At 48.0% G+C, this 17,260-nt stretch overlaps 1 protein-coding gene across 1 annotated transcript in view; it reads right to left on the reverse strand.

The window, feature by feature from the left end:
* Positions 1 to 17,260, reverse strand: part of LPIN2 (lipin 2) — a 105,061-nt gene that overhangs the window by 76,720 nt on the left and 11,081 nt on the right. The gene's annotated exons all lie outside the window — the stretch shown is intronic.

The raw sequence follows: 17,260 nt of genomic DNA on the forward strand, positions 1-17,260 counted from the left end.
CAAACCAGAAGTGAAGTTCCATGCACACTCACAGGAGGCACAGCACAGGTACAGCGGGAGTCTTAGGGCTCATTCAGACGGCCGTATGCTGTCCGCAAAAATACTGATAGCTATCCGTTTTTTTGCGGATCCGCAAAAAAAATGAAACATGTCCTATACTTGTCCGTGAAAATCAGGACATGGCCCCATTGAAGTCTATGGGTCCGCAAAAATACTGAATGCTATCCGTTTTTTTGCGGATCCGCAAAAAAACGGATAGCATTCAGTATTTTTGCGGACAGCATACGGCCGTCTGAATGAGCCCTTAAGTGGAGAGTGCTGTTTGGGGGGGGGGGGTTCTTGTAAAACACTATCCAGTCATCCCCATTTTAATGGATGTGGGATAACCACTTTAACACATAAAATGACCTACTGTTCATATCAAGTCTGTATTGGAAGTTGTATAAGGGGCTTCCATCACAGATGCTTCACTATTTTGTCTGGGAAAATGACAGATGGCATGATGGAAACCAGATGGAATTGGTATAGCCAATGGGGTGTCAATTTGGACTCCCCAGACCTGTCTTCACCATGTAAACCAATACCCTGTAAGTAGCACTTCCTGTTGCTGTATCCAACCAAACCCATGATGCACTTCTTTCTTTGCCACAGCTCCAGCACCGCCCCTAAAAACACCCAGCTAGTTACATAGACACTCCCCTATCACCTTCCCTGGACATAATATGGAAAACGCATGGACATGGTCTTGTGAGCACAGCCCAGAAGAGAAGATAGCAGCAATAAAGGTAAAAGAAATACATTACAAAATTACACCTTCCTTCATAAATTATTATTTTAAAGGGTGTTAAAGCCAACCAGAAAACCCTTTTAAGGAGACTGCTACTTTCTCTCTGCCCACACTGTATACTATTTCGTCCGTGGAGACACACTGAGGTATAATCTACCGTATACAGTGTCCTCCATCGAGTGATGTAATATAGGACTTGTGACACTCTTCTGGGACAGTTAGTGCTACGTGAAGATGCCATTTGCCTACAGAAAAACATGAATGTGAAAGGACACAAGCAGGAAGCTACCCGACTGTGGGCACTCCGGCTGATTCACAGCACATGCAGGAGTCATGCAGGAACGGTACTAAAACAGTGACAGCATCTCACATCCATCAACCAACCACCAGTGGAACGTACGATGGAGATCTTACAAGGGGGAGACATTCTGTCATTTCACAGGTGATCACGTTTCTAAAAACTTCTGCTATATACAAGACATTACACTCATATTATGCTACGGTAGAGAAGAGATGCATCTTAATATTCCACACTTGGGTATTCCTGGGTCCAACAACCCATCGACCACTGATAAATTCAGTTCCATCAGCGTCAGTGACGCATAGGGCTCACACGGGCGTAAGAATTTTGTAACCACTGATCTCCCAGCCCCCGACAATCCCTGGTGTTTTATTCATACATACATACATACATACATATCGGAGAAAAACAAATTTATTGGCAAAACTACAGTTTTATGAGAGGGCAGGCCCTCCTATAGGAGGCGACATTGAGCTCATTACTTCCAACCCTTCGGCAAATCCCTGCAAGTCTAAAATGATCTGCATTGTTCGCTCATCTGTAGGTATCTCCTGTGTAATATCAACATGTACCTACACAAAAACACCATTTCCCACAGGATTTATGGACTGCTATGTTTTCCCCTGTGAAACCAGATTAATGAAGACACTTGGAATTTCTGGGCAGTAATAGGAAACTCAGGGAATTCCAAACAGATCTATTGAGAATGGAGATGGACGAGACAAAGCCTGAGGGCACATAGAAGAAATGCAGCGCGTGGAAATAAGTTGCGTAGTCTGAAATACCACCATGGAAATGTGGGAGCTTGCAGCTATAACCAAAAGTTGTAAGAACTCACAGCCAATAGGACATATGTACATGTATGTGACAACGTCCTTTACTCTCTGCAAAAGAAAGTCTAAAACGTCTGTTCATAACTAGAGTTGAGCGAACACCTGGATGTTCGGGTTCGAGAAGTTCGGCCGAACTTCCCGGAAATGTTCGGGTTCGGGATCTGAACCCGATTCGAACTTCGACCCGAACCCGAACCCCATTGAAGTCAATGGGGACCCGAACTTTTGGGCACTAAAAAGGCTGTAAAACAGCCCAGGAAAGAGCTAGAGGGCTGCAAAAGGCAGCAACATGTAGGTAAATCCCCTGCAAACAAATGTGGATAGGGAAATGAATTAAAATAAAAAAAAAAAAAAAAAAAAAAAAAAAAAAATGAACCAATATCAATTGGACAGAGGTCCGATAGCAGAGAATCTGGCTTCACGTCAGCAGAGAATCAGTCTCTTCATGCCATAACAAAGAATCTGCCTTCATGTCAGCAGAGAATCAGTCTCTTCATGCCATAGCAGAGAATCTGGCTTTATGTCAGCGCAGAATCAGTCTTCATGTCATAGCAGAGAATCAGGCTTCACGTCACCCACCACTGGAACAGGCCACTGTCACACATTTAGGCCCAGGCACCCAGGCAGAGGAGAGAGGTCCCGTAACAGAGAATCTGGCCTGATGTCAGCGCAGAATCTGTCTTCATGTCATAGCAGAGAATCAGGCTTCACGTCACCCACCACTGGAACAGGCCACTGTCACACATTTAGGCCCAGGCACCCAGGCAGAGGAGAGAGGTCCCGTAACAAAGAATCTGGCCTTATGTCAGCCCAGAATCTGTCTTCATGTCATAGCAGAGAATCAGGCTTCACGTCATCCACCACTGGAACAGGCCACTGTCACATATTTAGGCCCAGGCAGAGGAGAGAGGTCGCGTAACAGAGAATCTGGCTTCATGTCAGCACAGAATAAGTCTTCATGTCAGCACAGAATAAGTCTTCATGTCATAGCAGAGAATCAGGCTTCACGTCACCCACCACTGGAACAGGCCACTGTCACACATTTAGGCCCCGGCACCCAGACAGAGGAGAGGTTCATTCAACTTTGGGTTGCCCCGCAATATAATGGTAAAATGAAATTAAAAATAGTATTGAATGAGGAAGTGCCCTGGAGTAGAATAATATATTGTTAAGGGGAGGTAGTTAATATCTAATCTGCACAAGGGATGGACAGGTCCTGTGGGATCCATGCCTGGTTCATTTTTATGAACGTCAGCTTGTCCACATTGGCTGTAGACAGGCAGCTGCGTTTGTCTGTAATGACGCCCCCTGCCGTGCTGAATACACGTTCAGACAAAACGCTGGCCGCCGGGCAGGCCAGCACCTCCAAGGCATAAAAGGCTAGCTCTGGCCACGTGGACAATTTGGAGACCCAGAAGTTGAATGGGGCCGAACCATCAGTCAGTACGTGGAGGGGTGTGCACAGGTACTGTTCCACCATGTTAGTGAAATGTTGCCTCCTGCTAACACGTTCCGTATCAGGTGGTGGTGCACTTAGCTGTGGCGTGTTGACAAAACTTTTCCACATCTCTGCCATGCTAACCCTGCCCTCAGAGGAGCTGGGCGTGACAAAGCCGCGTTGGCGACCTCTTGCTCCTCCTCTGCCTTCGCCTTGGGCTTCCACTGGTTCCCCTGTGACATTTGGGAATGCTCTCAGTAGCGCGTCTACCAACGTGCGCTTGTACTCGCGCATCTTCCTATCACGCTCCAGTGTAGGAAGTAAGGTGGGCACATTGTCTTTGTACCGGGGATCCAGCAGGGTGGCAACCCAGTAGTCCGCACACGTTAAAATGTGGGCAACTCTGCTGTCGTTGCGCAGGCACTGCAGCATGTAGTCGCTCATGTGTGCCAGGCTGCCCAGAGGTAAGGACAAGCTGTCCTCTGTGGGAGGCGTATCGTCACCGTCCTGTGTTTCCCCCCAGCCACGCACCAGTGATGGGCCCGAGCTGCTTTGGGTGCCACCCCGCTGTGAACATGCTTCATCCTCATCCTCCTCCACCTCCTCCTCCTCCTCATCCTCCTCGTCCTCCAGTAGTGGGCCCTGTCTGGCCACATTTGTACCTGGCCTCTGGTGTTGCAAAAAACCTCCCTCTGGGTCACTTCGAAGAGACTGGCCTGAAAGTGCTAATAATGACCCCTCTTCCTCCTCGGCCACCTCCTCTTCCATCATCGCCCTAAGCGTTTTCTCAAGGAGACATAGAAGTGGTATTGTAACGCTGATAACGGCGTCATCGCCACTGGCCATGTTGGTGGAGTACTCGAAACAGCGCAACAGGGCACACAGGTCTCGCATGGAGGCCCAGTCATTGGTGGTGAAGTGGGTCTGATCCACAGTGCGACTGACCCGTGCGTGCTGCAGCTGAAACTCCACTATGGCCTGCTGCTGCTCGCACTGTCTGTCCAGCATATGCAAGGTGGAGTTCCACCTGGTGGGCACGTCGCATATGAGGCGGTGAGCGGGAAGGCCGAAGTTACGCTGTAGCGCAGACAGGCGAGCAGCGGCAGGGTGTGAACGCCGGAAGTGCGAACAGACGGCCCGCACTTTATGCAGCAGCTCTGACATGTCGGGGTAGTTGCGAATGAACTTCTGCACCACCAAATTCAGCACATGCGCCAGGCAAGGGATGTGCGTCAAACCGGCTAGTCCCAGAGCTGCAACGAGATTTCGCCCATTATCGCACACCACCAGGCCGGGCTTGAGGCTCACCGGCTGCAACCACTCATCGGTCTGTTGTTCTATACCCCGCCACAACTCCTGTGCGGTGTGGGGCCTGTCCCCCAAACATATGAGTTTCAGAATGGCCTGCTGACGTTTACCCCGTGCTGTGCTGAAGTTGGTGGTGAAGGTGTGTGGCTGACTGGATGAGCAGGTGGAAGAAGAGGAGGAGGAGGAGGAGGAAGCTGAGTAGGAGGAGACAGGAGGCAAAGAATGTTGCCCTGCGATCCTTGGCGGCGGCGGGACGTGCGCCAAACAGCTCTCCGCCTGGGGCCCAGCCGCCACTACATTTACCCAGTGTGCAGTTAGGGAGATATAGCGTCCCTGGCCGTGCTTACTGGTCCACGTATCTGTGGTTAGGTGGACCTTGCCACAGATGGCGTTGCGCAGTGCACACTTGATTTTATCGGACACTTGTTTGTGCAGGGAAGGCACGGCTCTCTTGGAGAAGTAGTGGCGGCTGGGAACAACATACTGTGGGACAGCAAGTGACATGAGCTGTTTGAAGCTGTGTGTGTCCACCAGCCTAAATGACAGCATTTCATAGGCCAGTAGTTTAGAAATGCTGGCATTCAGGGCCAGGGATCGAGGGTGGCTAGGTGGGAATTTACGCTTTCTCTCAAATGTTTGTGAGATGGAGAGCTGAACGCTGCCGTGTGACATGGTTGAGATGCTTGGTGACGCAGGTGGTGGTGTTGGTGGTACATCCCATGTTTGCTGGGCGGCAGGTGCCAATGTTCCTCCAGAGGCGGAGGAAGAGGCCGAGGCGGCGGCAGCAGCAGAAGAGGCCGAGGCGGCGGCAGCAGCAGAAGAGGCCGAGGCGGCGGCAGCAGCAGAAGAGGTAGCAGGGGGAGCCTGAGTGACTTCCTTGTTTTTAAGGTGTTTACTCCACTGCAGTTCATGCTTTGCATGCAGGTGCCTGGTCATGCAGGTTGTGCTAAGGTTCAGAACGTTAATGCCTCGCTTCAGGCTCTGATGGCACAGCTTGCAAACCACTCGGGTCTTGTCGTCAGCACATTGTTTGAAGAAGTGCCATGCCAGGGAACTCCTTGAAGCTGCCTTTGGGGTGCTCGGTCCCAGATGGCGGCGGTCAGTAGCAGGCGGAGTCTCTTGGCGGCGGGTGTTCTGATTTTGCCCACTGCTCCCTCTTTTGCTACGCTGTTGGCTCGGTCTCACCACTGCCTCTTCCTCCGAACTGTGAAAGTCAGTGGCATGACCTTCATTCCATGTGGGGTCTAGGACCTCATCGTCCCCTGCATCGTCTTCCACCCAGTCTTGATCCCTGACCTCCTGTTCAGTCTGCACACTGCAGAAAGACGCAGCAGTTGGCACCTGTGTTTCGTCATCAGAGACGTGCTGAGGTGGTATTCCCATGTCCTCATCATCAGAGATAGAATGCACTAACGCATTCTATCTCTTCCACCCCTGGGGAAGGGCTAGGTGGATGCCCTTGGGAAACCCTGGCAGCAGAGTCTTCAAACAGCATAAGAGACTGCTGCATAACTTGAGGCTCAGACAGTTTCCCTGATATGCATGGGGGTGATGTGACAGACCGATGGGCTTGGTTTTCATGCGCCATCTGTGCGCTTTCTGCAGAAGACTGGGTGGGAGATAATGTGAACGTGCTGGATCCACTGTCGGCCACATTGACTAATGCCTGTACCTGCTCAGGCCTTACCATCCTTAGAACGGCATTGGGCCCCACCAAATATCGCTGTAAATTCTGCTGGCTACTGGGACCTGAGGTAGTTGGTTCACTAGGACGTGTGGCTGTGGCAGAACGGCCACGTCCTCTCCCAGCACCAGAGGGTCCACTAACACCACCACGACCATGTCCACGTCCGCGTCCCTTATTAGATGTTTTCCTCATTGTTCCCGTTCACCACAATTTTGAGAATGGCAAATTTGGGAATGCTTTTTCAACCCAGAACAAAAAGTCTGCTTTTACGGTCACTACAAATAACTTGACCAGCTAAAACAGTGCAGATTTGGTTGAATAGAGATGTGAGACCTGTTTTTTTTTGCGCTGTGTGACAGGTATAGGTTTAATCACAGAATCACACTTCTATCAGCACGCTAGCGTGTGTCTTAGGTTTTTCTGAATGACACTATCAATACCTTCAATGTAAGATTTTCTTTTTGGGATAGATTTCAAGTAGGCCTCAAATACCAGAAACTAGTTATTTTGAGAATGGCAAATTTGGGAATGCTTTTTCAACCCAGAAAAAAAAGTGTGCTTTTACGGTCAATACAAATAACTTGACCAGCTAAAACAGTACAGATTTGGTTGAATAGAAATGTCAGGTCTATTTTTTAGGCGCTGGGTGACAGGCTCAACTTGCCCCTGATGTAATATATGGCCAAAAAATAACCACACTGTTGATGGTTAAATGCACTTGGGTGACACAGGCTCAGCCTGCACCAGATGTAGTATATGGCCAAAAAATAATCAGACTGTTGATGGTTAAATGCACTTGGGTGACACAGGCTCAGCCTGCACCAGATGTAGTATATGGCCAAAAAATAATCAGACTGTTGATGGTTAAATGCACTTGGGTGACACAGGCTCAGCCTGCACCAGATGTAGTATATGGCCAAAAAATAACCACACTATCGATGGTTAAATACACTTGGTGATAGCTCGTGCTGGCGCACCACAAGTCACAAAATGGCCGCCGATCACCCCAGAAAAAAAGTGATCTAAAAACGCTCTGGGCAGCCTCAAAAAAGTGAGCAAGTCAATAATAGCACTTCAATGATCCACAGCTGCAGATCGATCACAGAATGAAGTCTTTTGGAGGAGTTAATCTGCCTAATCTCGCCCTAACGTCGCAGCTGCAACCTCTCCCTATACTGATCATAGCAGAGTGACGTGCGGCGCTACGTGACTCCAGCTTAAATAGAGGCTGGGTCACATGGTGCACTGGCCAATCACAGCCATGCCAATAGTAGGCATGGCTGTGATGGCCTCTTGGGCCAAGTAGTATGACGCTTGTTGATTGGCTGCTTTGCAGCCTTTCAAAAAGCGCCAAGAAAGCGCCGAACACCGAACCCGAACTTTTACGAAAATGTTCGGGTTCGTGTCACGGACACGCCAAAATTCGGTACGAACCCGAACTATACAGTTCGGGTTCGCTCATCCCTATTCATAACCACAGCCAAACACTAGCAATCATTGTCATTCTAAGAAAAGGGTTTAGGCGAAACTCATAACCTACTTATAATATTAAATTAGTAACATACTAGCAGTGTCACTCAATTCATCCATGCCCTGTTGTAAATTACATTTCGAGTCCTTACATTACAGTTGTCTCTAGAATGTATGGGCTCCTAGGAGCCCTCCCAATGATCCTCAGAACCTATTGAATGTTGACCACCAAAATCCAACAAAACTTGATCCTAACACATGAGACCACATAGAATACCTAGTAAAAATTAATCCCACCGCCCCCCCCCCCCCCCCCCCTTCCCTCCCAGCACTTTCCTAAACACTACTCTTCACCACCATCTGTCTCTCAATCAAATGACCTCATATGATCAAGCCCTGCCGGGAGCCTGTACACTCCTTGCTTTACCCCTTTTTATGGGCAGTTGTGCAGATGTGACGTCCCAGTCTGACCGCTAGTTCAGAGCTTGCTCTTCTGTGTAGACAGAAGATTATTCTCTCCTGTGTGTTGGATTCCTTGTGGACAACCATCAAACACAGGAAAAATAGAAAAAAGCATCACCACCCGATATCATAGCAGTAACTTGGTACACGTACAAAACATCACTAACGTCACAGGAGAGGATAGCGGTAGTGTCAGGAGCCCGGTACCCCCTCTAAAAAAGCTGATAGAAACTACACTGCCTGTCCGAAAAAAAAGTCACTACAAAAAATAAATAAAAAATGTATCACACATTAATATTTTGTTGGACTGCCTTTAGCTTTGATTACGGCATGCATTCACTGTGGCATTGTTTCGATAAGATTCTGCAATGTCACAAGATTTATTTCCATCCAGTGTTGCATAAATTTTTCACCAATATCTTGCATTGATGATGGTAGAGTCTGACTGCTGCGCAAAGCCTTCTCCAGCACATCCCAAAGATTCTCAATGGGGTTAAGGTCTGGACTCTGTGGTGGCCAATCCATGTGTGAAAATGATGTCTCAATCTCCCTGAACCACTCTTTCACAATTTGAGCCCGATGAATCCTGGCATTGTCATCTTGGAATATGCCCGTGCCATCAGGGAAGAAAAAATCCATTGATGGAATAACCTGGTCATTCAGTATGTTCAGGTAGTCAGCTGACCTCATTCTTGGAGCACATACAGTTGCTGAACCTTGACCTTACCAACTGCAGCAACCCCAGATCATAGCACTGCCCCCACAGGCTTGTACAGTAGGCATTAGGCATGATGGGTGCATCATTTCATCTGCCTCTCTTCTTACCCTGATGCGCCCATCACTCTGAAACAGGGTAGATCTAGACTCATCAGACCACATGACCTTCTTCCATTGCTCCAGAGTCCAATCTTTATGCGCCCTAGCAAATTGAAGCCTTTTTTTTCTGGTTTGCCTCACTTATTAGTGGTTTTCTTACGGCTATAGCTGTTCAGTCCCAATCCCTTGAGTTCTCTGCGCATTGTGCGTGTGGACATGCTCTTACTTTCACTATTAAACATAGCCCTGAGTTCTACTGTTTTTATTCGATTTGATTTCACCAAACGTTTAAGTGATCGCCGATCACGATCATTCAGGATTTTTTTCCCGCCACATTTCTTCTTCGAATACGATGGGTCCCCACTATCCTTCCAGTTTTTAATAATGCGTTGGACAGTTCTTAACCCAATTTTAGTAGTTTCTGCAATCTCCTTAGATGTTTTCTCTTCTTGATGCATGCCAATGATGTGACCCTTCTCAAACAGACTAACATCTTTTCCACGACCACGAGATCTTTCGACATGGTTGTTTAAGAAATGAGAAGCAACTCATTGCACCAGTTGGGGTTAAATAACTTGTTGCCAGCTGAAAGATAATCGCCCATGTAGTAATTATCCAATAGGAGGCTCATAACTTGCTTTGCTTAGTTAAATCCAGGTGGCGACTTTTTTTTGGATAGCCAGTGTATGATAACAGAGTAGAAGATAGGGTTGGGCGATATCAAAAATATTCAGACAATAACGATATAAAAAAAAATTATCGCGATAACGATATATATCGCTATAAATACCCGTTTAAAAAAAAAAAAACACAAGGAGACGTTCTACTGTATGGGGGGCAACCACAAGGAGACGTTCTACTGTATGGGGGGCAACCACAAGGAGACGTTCTACTGTATGGGGGGCAACCACAAGGAGACGTTCTACTGTATGGGGGGCAACCACAAGGAGACGTTCTACTGTATGGGGGGCAACCACAAGGAGACGTTCTACTGTATGGGGGGCAACCACAAGGAGACGTTCTACTGTATGGGGGGCAACCACAAGGAGACGTTCTACTGTATGGGGGGCAACCACAAGGAGACGTTCTACTGTATGGGGGGCAACCACAAGGAGACGTTCTACTGTATGGGGGGCAACCACAAGGAGACGTTCTACTGTATGGGGGGCAACCACAAGGAGACGTTCTACTGTATGGGGGGCAACCACAAGGAGACGTTCTACTGTATGGGGGGCAACCACAAGGAGACGTTCTACTGTATGGGGGGCAACCACAAGGAGACGTTCTACTGTATGGGGGGCAACCACAAGGAGACGTTCTACTGTATGGGGGGCAACCACAAGGAGACGTTCTACTGTATGGGGGGCAACCACAAGGAGACGTTCTACTGTATGGGGGGCAACCACAAGGAGACGTTCTACTGTATGGGGGGCAACCACAAGGAGACGTTCTACTGTATGGGGGGCAACCACAAGGAGACGTTCTACTGTATGGGGGGCAACCACAAGGAGACGTTCTACTGTATGGGGGGCAACCACAAGGAGACGTTCTACTGTATGGGGGGCAACCACAAGGAGACGTTCTACTGTATGGGGGGCAACCACAAGGAGACGTTCTACTGTATGGGGGGCAACCACAAGGAGACGTTCTACTGTATGGGGGGCAACCACAAGGAGACGTTCTACTGTATGGGGGGCAACCACAAGGAGACGTTCTACTGTATGGGGGGCAACCACAAGGAGACGTTCTACTGTATGGGGGGCAACCACAAGGAGACGTTCTACTGTATGGGGGGCAACCACAAGGAGACGTTCTACTGTATGGGGGGCAACCACAAGGAGACGTTCTACTGTATGGGGGGCAACCACAAGGAGACGTTCTACTGTATGGGGGGCAACCACAAGGAGACGTTCTACTGTATGGGGGGCAACCACAAGGAGACGTTCTACTGTATGGGGGGCAACCACAAGGAGACGTTCTACTGTATGGGGGGCAACCACAAGGAGACGTTCTACTGTATGGGGGGCAACCACAAGGAGACGTTCTACTGTATGGGGGGCAACCACAAGGAGACGTTCTACTGTATGGGGGGCAACCACAAGGAGACGTTCTACTGTATGGGGGGCAACCACAAGGAGACGTTCTACTGTATGGGGGGCAACCACAAGGAGACGTTCTACTGTATGGGGGGCAACCACAAGGAGACGTTCTACTGTATGGGGGGCAACCACAAGGAGACGTTCTACTGTATGGGGGGCAACCACAAGGAGACGTTCTACTGTATGGGGGGCAACCACAAGGAGACGTTCTACTGTATGGGGGGCAACCACAAGGAGACGTTCTACTGTATGGGGGGCAACCACAAGGAGACGTTCTACTGTATGGGGGGCAACCACAAGGAGACGTTCTACTGTATGGGGGGCAACCACAAGGAGACGTTCTACTGTATGGGGGGCAACCACAAGGAGACGTTCTACTGTATGGGGGGCAACCACAAGGAGACGTTCTACTGTATGGGGGGCAACCACAAGGAGACGTTCTACTGTATGGGGGGCAACCACAAGGAGACGTTCTACTGTATGGGGGGCAACCACAAGGAGACGTTCTACTGTATGGGGGGCAACCACAAGGAGACGTTCTACTGTATGGGGGGCAACCACAAGGAGACGTTCTACTGTATGGGGGGCAACCACAAGGAGACGTTCTACTGTATGGGGGGCAACCACAAGGAGACGTTCTACTGTATGGGGGGCAACCACAAGGAGACGTTCTACTGTATGGGGGGCAACCACAAGGAGACGTTCTACTGTATGGGGGGCAACCACAAGGAGACGTTCTACTGTATGGGGGGCAACCACAAGGAGACGTTCTACTGTATGGGGGGCAACCACAAGGAGACGTTCTACTGTATGGGGGGCAACCACAAGGAGACGTTCTACTGTATGGGGGGCAACCACAAGGAGACGTTCTACTGTATGGGGGGCAACCACAAGGAGACGTTCTACTGTATGGGGGGCAACCACAAGGAGACGTTCTACTGTATGGGGGGCAACCACAAGGAGACGTTCTACTGTATGGGGGGCAACCACAAGGAGACGTTCTACTGTATGGGGGGCAACCACAAGGAGACGTTCTACTGTATGGGGGGCAACCACAAGGAGACGTTCTACTGTATGGGGGGCAACCACAAGGAGACGTTCTACTGTATGGGGGGCAACCACAAGGAGACGTTCTACTGTATGGGGGGCAACCACAAGGAGACGTTCTACTGTATGGGGGGCAACCACAAGGAGACGTTCTACTGTATGGGGGGCAACCACAAGGAGACGTTCTACTGTATGGGGGGCAACCACAAGGAGACGTTCTACTGTATGGGGGGCAACCACAAGGAGACGTTCTACTGTATGGGGGGCAACCACAAGGAGACGTTCTACTGTATGGGGGGCAACCACAAGGAGACGTTCTACTGTATGGGGGGCAACCACAAGGAGACGTTCTACTGTATGGGGGGCAACCACAAGGAGACGTTCTACTGTATGGGGGGCAACCACAAGGAGACGTTCTACTGTATGGGGGGCAACCACAAGGAGACGTTCTACTGTATGCGGGGCAACCACAAGGAGACGTTCTACTGTATGCGGGGCAACCACAAGGAGACGTTCTACTGTATGGGGGGCAACCACAAGGAGACGTTCTACTGTATGGGGGGAACCACAAGGAGACGTTACACTGTAGGGGGCAGGGGCCACAAGGAGATGTTCTACTGTATGGGGGGAACCACAAGGAGACGTTACACTGTAGGGGGCGGGGGCCACAAGGAGATGTTATAATAAAGTCTTGTGGCCACCATACATACAATAATACTTTACGATATACTTTTCCTCGCTTGTGTCCTCTGATTCTGACATCATATGTCGGTGGGCGGAGATTTGAATATGGGAGCAAGGAGGAGGGAGAGTCCGGGGCGGCCCGCTGCGGGAAGTAATACGTTTGTAATTTCGTCATCAGAGCACACGAGCGAGGCAGCCGCAGGAAAAGTCTCTCCAGAGACACCCAGTACTCACACAGAGTTCGCCACATAGAACCGACACGGGTGGGTGACGGACGGTGATGTCAGATGGTGGGTGGAGTCTGGAGACTTGACTAAGGGAGGCGGAGCAAGAAGGAGCCAAGAGCCAGTGGAAGTAATGTGTTTGTACTAAGCACTATGCAAGGTGCAGGGGCGGGCGGATACAGATTTAGAAGCGGTCAGCGCACATGACCGCTTTGATGACATCACAAAATACAGCGGTAATTAGGAAACAGCGATATCGCCATTTTTTTAATACCGCGGTATATCGTGATACCGGTATATCACCCAACCCTAGTAGAAGACAAATCCAACCAAGATGTGCATAAATCTGTACCTGCTCCATGCTTACTGTAGTAACGGAGATTGACATGCCCTCTGTGGGATAACGTTACTGTAACCAACCAAAACATGATCATCAATTAAAGCAGGGTGTTTTGATTGGTTGGCTACAGTAACGTCATGAAACAACGGATACGCTGATCCGAGTTTCTACAAGGAGTATGGAGCAGACACAGATTCACAACCGCTGTGTGGAAATATCTGAAGATACTTTAGGCCAGGGATCAGCAACCTCCAGCACTCCATCGGTTGTGAAACTACAAATCCCAGCATGCTCCTTTCATTTCTGTGGGAGTTCAGGGAACAGCCAAGCAAGTGTGCATGATGGGAGATGTAGTTTCACAACACCTGGAGTGCCGGAGGTTGCTGACCCCTGCTTTAGGCTCTTGGGTGTAATCAGTGGAGGTCTGTTAATGGGCTGCCCCTCATACATCAGAAGGGACTGATTCATTAGTTTTTACTATTGTAATTGCCATTTCTGTAGGAGTGTTGTCCACTGATTTTTGATTATCGTTTATGTCACATTTTCTGTGAACTACATTATTACATAAGCACCTATCAAATCCCTCCTGACCCTTCCCCTCCTCATTAAGCTTCACCCTCCTTGGCCCTCGGTATCTCTTCCATGTATAGATATAATTTCAGCACTATCTACGAGACCAGGAGTGCAGTGACCTAGTACACTAGAGAGTTATAAAACTCCTTTGATTTACAGTGACTTATCTGTGTGCAGAATCTCCTGTGTATCCTACAGTTTCACACTGCTGTCCTCTCTCCCCTGCCTGAAAGCTGCCAGGGAAAAACTTATCACAAGCAGGAGAAAGAATGAAGCAACTCCTCACAGAATAAACTGAACACTGCAACGTGACCTAGGGGAGTTTTGTAATAAAGGACTATAGCGATTACCACTCATGTCACTTGATGCACTTAGTGGAGTGTGATGAGACTCCGCTCCCTCTGAAAAGACACAGGAATAATAGAAAATGTAGGCTGCAAACAGGTCTAGACAAGAGCTTCTACATTGCTCTAGTATTGTATTCCAGAAAAGACAAGTAGAAATGGGAGAGTCAGGTTTAATGACCGGTCACACATGCTAAACAATCATTTATCACCACTGTCCCACCTTCAGCTCCCTGGTCCTGCCTAGAACCCTTGGTACACAAAAAGCCTTCATGTTCAGGACAAACCGTGAAGATTTTTTTATTTTCTACAAGCTTTCTTCTGATGAGTGTCTTCAAGATTGAAGATTGTACATGCTGTACTCTGGCGAGATCAAGACAACTGATCTTATCGCCGTTAGGGCCACTGTAATAATAGGGATATGGGATGATTCTTCAAAAGCATCATAAGATGCTGAGCACAGAAAGCTGCATTTTACTACTCTGTTGAGCCATGCCTGTTTTCCTCCGCACTATTCAAAACTGAGATCGGTGCAAAAAGTGTGGAAAAACACATGCTCCAACACCTTTATTGCTTGCCACGTACTTGCATTTTGCTGAATGAAATGGATCAAAAACAATTCATGTTAACGCTTACCTCCAATGAAAAATAAAAACTTACTAATTCACAACAGGAAGTTGGTATTTTGGTCTGTCATGGTAAAATAGTCATACTGGAGTAGCAGCTTGGACACTGTCATCTCTACATACCTGCTAGATTGCATTACGCTATCCACTGCTCCCTCTTATTCTCTTCTGTTAGTACACTCCTGTCACAAGCAGAACATATCTCATGGATGCTGATGCTGCTGTAATCACATGACTTTATTAGCTAGCAAGTTCATACAAAGTCTATCATCTCTATTTAGATAAACTATTCAAGTTATTTTATACATTTCTCTATCAATCTACTCCAGCATTGCTCACTGCAGCTGATAATATTAGGGAAAATGCATAAAAGCTGCAGCAAATGTTTTTTTGTCTGGCTGAATGCACGTAACTTTTTTTGTCCAGCTGAATCTTGTCATATTTTGCTGGGTAGGGGTCGGATCCCATTACAGTTAATGGAGCCGTCAGGCATTGTGGTAACATCCGGTTATGCCGAACCCAGAGAGCTCCAGAAAGCCGTTCTCTGTGGGAACAGCCTGCTGAGGACCTATAACACTAGTGTCAAACTAGCCTAAAAAAATTACTGGTTGGAAGTGTGGGTTGTGATTAACTGGGTGACAGGGGAATCAGTTACACTTTGCTCCCCCACCCAGTGTGTGGCTTTAAAATACCAAGTTCATCTTTATAAAGGAAGCCTTTCCTAGTGACAGCTCCCCACTACAATATTGCATCATATCATTTTCAAAAATGTTCTAGTTTTTGGGTATTAATGTAAGTCAGGGATGCCCAACCTGCAGCCTTAGAGCAGCTGCAAAACTACAACTCCCAGCATGCCAGGACAGCCTCCAGCTATCAGCCTACATCAGGGCATGGTGGGAGTTGTAGTTTCACAACAGCTGGAGGGCCGCAGGTTGAGCATCCCTGTTGTAAGTAAATAGAGAATTGCCCTTCACTGCATGGTCACATAGAAAACCATATGTCATCTATTGTTCCGATCTCTGGAAACCACAACTGTTTCCTCATTTACTAGGATCTGTTGTGACATTTTGCAGGACAAATGAACTTAAAGGGCTTTTTGTCTGGGAACCTTCTTGGTATGGTGGGATTTCTCAGTTTACATTTCCCACTGCCGCTGAACACTGGACTACACACACTGAACATTCATGCTAGAACAAGCAAGTCATTGTTACTATAGTAAGAAACTACTACAAGAAATGAGGTCTCCAGCTTTGGCAGAAGGTCTTTCCTCACAGCACAAATGCCTAGCTGTAAATCATGAGACTCCAGACAACTTAAAAAATAAAAAGCAATGCACCGTTAATGAGGAGAATGTTTGCAGTAAGGGCAGTCATGGCTGCAAGGCATCACCTGTTATATGAGGTTATTATTGTCTTCCTGTCACTAGTGAACATGACCCCTAATGCCCGCTGAGAAACCAGACCACACACCATGAAGCAGGAGAAGTCAAAAAGACATCCACTGATGTTGAGGCTAACAGGGGCCATGTTGCTCAGCAACACAGTAAATCCCCAAAACGCAGAGCACAGCTGGTGTTATAAAAGTGCTCCAAGGACTCACCCCACCCCCCTGGTGCTCCAACATCCTAATGTGCAGATTTATTTACTGACATATTCTGCAGTGCTTTACATACATTAGTTCTCTATCAGTATGTCTTTGGCGTGTGGGAGGAAACCGAAGAACCTGGAGGAAACACACGGAAACACAGGGAGAACATACAATCTCCATGTAGATGTTGTCATTGGTCAGTTTTGAACTCAGGACCACAGAGCTGCAAGGCACCAGTGCTAACCACAGATATCTCCGCAGCTGTGTAACACACAGACAAAAGAAAGGTATTGTTTTACTTAGCATGATGAGCCCTACCAGGCAGTATACCTGGTTTCATAGGGTTGATCTTGCTGACAGAGGCTCTTTAAGCATTGAAGCACTGACTACCTTACTGGTCAGGCCCCAACAATCTATCTTCGATCAGAGATCATTGGCGTGATAGGAGAGATATAGATATAGATATATATAGATATATATATATATATATATATATATATATATATATATATTCTAAAAGACCACAACTGTGCTGTGCAAAATGATGTACAAAAACAACACACAACTTCCTCTTAACCTTCTGTACCGCAGACATGAGCGCCACTTCCTATTTCTGGGACATTTCCTTCCATTT

Source organism: Bufo bufo, chromosome 5, assembly GCF_905171765.1.
Source record: "Bufo bufo chromosome 5, aBufBuf1.1, whole genome shotgun sequence".
Classification (NCBI taxonomy): Eukaryota; Metazoa; Chordata; class Amphibia; order Anura; family Bufonidae; genus Bufo; species Bufo bufo.